We start from the raw sequence: 3,523 nt of genomic DNA, 5'->3' as shown, positions 1-3,523 counted from the left end.
AAAAGATGGGGTGATTGTAACACCCGCGAATTTCCCATTTTGACATTGAAATTTATTAAACCGTTTGATTGCTTTATTTTATATTTTTGAATTATTCAAATTAAATAATTTGATTTCAAATACGATTTCTATAAAAGTAATATTTTAAAGCTCATTATATAGAGATACGTATTTTTGGTCGGATAATAATAATGACTGTAATAATAATAATAATTCGCGTCTTGAATTCCGTCTAGCAATAGACCGTCACATTTTCATCTTGAGGCTAATTTAGTCGGACTAATCCAATTCCTACTACACATACTTACCCTCACCTCATCTCTAACTTAAAATATATTATTATTATTATAATCATTAATATTATTATTATTATTATTATATATTATTGTTACTAGATAATTTTGTTGGGATGTTGTGCACTGTGTCCCACGCCCCTTTATTTCCTCACTTCCTTCCTTTCTTCTTCTAAAAGCAGCGAACAAAACAAACATCAAAACGCAGCAACCTCACCAACAAACACAGAGGACCGTACCATCACCATATTCGACCCATTCAAACCCAGATCCCTTCTCCATTTCTCAACCAAACTTCACCATTTTTATACCATTGGCTTCCTCTCTTCTTCCTCCTCCTTTCTAGGTAAGAAAGTCTTAATTTTGTCGATTTTTCGAAATGGGCATCTTTTACAAACTCGGTTTTGTGACCCTTTTTACTCGTTTTTCTTCCCTTTTAGTTGAAGACTGAGGTTAGGCTCGTGTTTTGGACGTTCTTACTCTGGAATTCGCGAGGATAAGGTAACGGTGATAGGTTACTCGACAAAGTGTCGATATTTCGCCCCTTTTACTCGGTTTCATACTCTTATTTGTCGTAAAGTTTAGTTCTTTATGCCTTTCTCATATGTGTGGTTGAATATGTGGATTAAGTAGTCAAGTTACATGTTTTGTTGCTTTGGGTAAGTAGGGAAAGGCCATTGTTGAGAAGTAGATTTTGAGCTCCTTTGCGTCGATGTTTGAACCATTTTGAATATTCAGTATAAATGATTCACGAGAAATAATACAAGTTTATTTTAGCACCTTGTTTTGATGCCTGGTGTACTACCTTAATGCCCTACAGACATATATAATCATTCGTCCACTAGCATTCGAGCCTTGTTGAAAACAGGTTCCTACTCATGATGTATGAATGCGTGATTATAAAATCTAATCCGACATGGCGACAACTATTAAAATTGCTGAATTTTCAATGGAAAATATCATTAGCGAGAAATAAGATGTGTATAATGAGAATAGACTACCTAACTCAGGGCACTGCTGTGAGACGTTTTGTACTCGTTCTTGGTCTATGGTTGGTTGGTGGTTCGAGCCGACTCTCTTACTTCCGTCTCAAGTGTATATCCAAGTATGATATGGGTCCTTTGTATATTTAATTTCCGCCTTGTAACATGCTTAAAAACTTGTCTTAAGACGGCCTAGGAATTTGCTAGGAAAACCATGTATATATAAGTTGTTGATGGGTGACTTTTGTGGACTGTTTTTGAGTCGATCTCACGGATGATTTGAACCAAATAGTTGATTCCTGCCTCCTTTGTATATCCAAGTATGTAATTGGATTGGTTTACATGCCTCTTTATTGTTGGGCCATGGTTGCTTGCCTTATAATTGGACTAATTGTGTCTTACATGTCGGACTTAAATGGACTAAAGTATTGGACTTCTTGTAGCTTATTTGTCGGGCTCATAAACGAGTCACTTGATTTGGTCACATTTTATAACGTAATTCATTCATTATCATTTATTATATTTTATTTAACTGGCGTGTTAAATTAGAAAATGGAATATCTGTTAATATAAGACAAGTATGAGTTATCTTTATCAAATAGTTATTTGTGAAGAGTCATAACGGATATTCTTTGTGTATTGTCCTGTTGTGAGAGTCTTGGTCCTATCGGACACTAGGGGTGAGCTATAAGCCCTCTAGTTGCGATATGATTGTCGGGATTGATGTTCCCATCCGTACTCATGGTGAGATGCAAGCCATGAGTATGAATGTGACATTAATGGTCCCGTGTCATATGATGTCTGCATAATCATTCTTACTCTTATTGTGACTCAAGTGTGACGTTTTACATTGTGTGACTACTTGACATTCCTTTTTACCCCTTTCGGACCTTTGGTTACGAGTGTGTGCCATGTTTCCGGATTGGGTTATCTTCCCTCTTTCGGACCTTTGGTTACGAGTGTGTGCCATGTTTCCGGATTGGGTTATCTTTCCTCTTTCGGACCTGTGGTTACGGGTGTGTGCCATGTTTCCGAATTAGGATATCCTTCCGCCTTTCTTCGGACCTTTGGTTACGAGTGTGTGCCATGTTTTCGATTAGAGGTTACTCGACCTTTGGTTACGAGTGTGTGCCATGTTTCGAGTCTTGGATGCGATTGGTATATCGTTTGTCGAATCGGGTGACGTCCATCCCGAGAGTCTGGATCCAGGTTTAGACTAGGACCGTATTATGATCGTCGTCCTACCCAGAGGTTGGAGTCTAAATGGTTGTCTTGTGAGTTCATACTAAGTATATGTCTTACACTTGTTGAGTCGGTCAATATGAGTTGGTTGACTTGGTTGCTCCATGCCCTTGATTTCAGGTTTATTTTAACATATCATGCCTATTCTATTAAGAAAGTACTATGCCTGTCTCATCATGATTTTCATTATATCTTCTTGTCCTTCATTATCTACATGTGATGCATGACTAATATGTTCAATTAAGTGTTTGTTACTTGCATTTCGACATATTGTGGCTGGGAGAACCTTGAGTTACTCCCCACTGACTATGGCGTTCATGTTTACATGAATGACAGGTGGTGAAGATGCTTACGTGGGGAAGACGTGTGGGCTAGCGAGAACTAAACCCTTGGACCTTAGTTTCTAGTTTAGAAACCCCTTATATGTTTATTCGTGGGATATCTTTTCCCCGCCTTCTAGACTTGGGTTGTAATAACCTAAAATTGTCTATTGTAGTACTTGTTTCATTTCATATTTGGCACCCGCGTGTTAATCCTTAACTAGTAGTAAAAAGTTTTTAAAAATATCATAAATTTCCGCTATAATTTATTAGTTATATTTTCCGCTTTATCGCGGGGTGTCACAGTTGGTATCAGAGCCTATGTTGCTCCCGACGCACACACGTGTACCCCAAGTTTAATTTGAAATTGACCTTGAATAATGAATGAGAGATGGGTAGACTTAAGGACCTAATGTGGTAGTCTGTAGTGTGTTTGCTCTTTGTTAGGTACTAACATGTTTGTTGATTGTCATTTAATAATTGTTGTGCCCTTGGATCATTTACCGTGAGCTTACCTACATGAAGATCAAGATTTGGTGCCTATTGCTAAGGATTGAAGAATTGTTCAACCTTTGAAGAATGCTCCTACTTCCTCGAAGATGTTTCTCATTCTTTGTGTACCTTGCCCTGTTTTTCACTTCTTAATGCTTATTCCTTCTTCTAAATCCTCTTTTCTTTTTCCTTG

At 37.6% G+C, this 3,523-nt stretch overlaps 1 long non-coding RNA gene across 1 annotated transcript; it reads left to right on the top strand.

The window, feature by feature from the left end:
* The first annotated feature begins 452 nt into the window (after nt 1-452).
* LOC141633626 (uncharacterized) lies at nt 453-3,001 on the top strand. Its single transcript, XR_012538410.1, has 3 exons — nt 453-639; nt 734-794; nt 2,855-3,001. It is a non-coding gene; the product is annotated as an uncharacterized LOC141633626 (long non-coding RNA).
* Nucleotides 3,002-3,523: the final 522 nt, after the last annotated feature.

This window comes from Silene latifolia, chromosome Y, assembly GCF_048544455.1.
Source record: "Silene latifolia isolate original U9 population chromosome Y, ASM4854445v1, whole genome shotgun sequence".
NCBI lineage: Eukaryota > Viridiplantae > Streptophyta > Magnoliopsida > Caryophyllales > Caryophyllaceae > Silene > Silene latifolia.
This window is presented reverse-complemented; position numbering and strand designations above follow the sequence as displayed.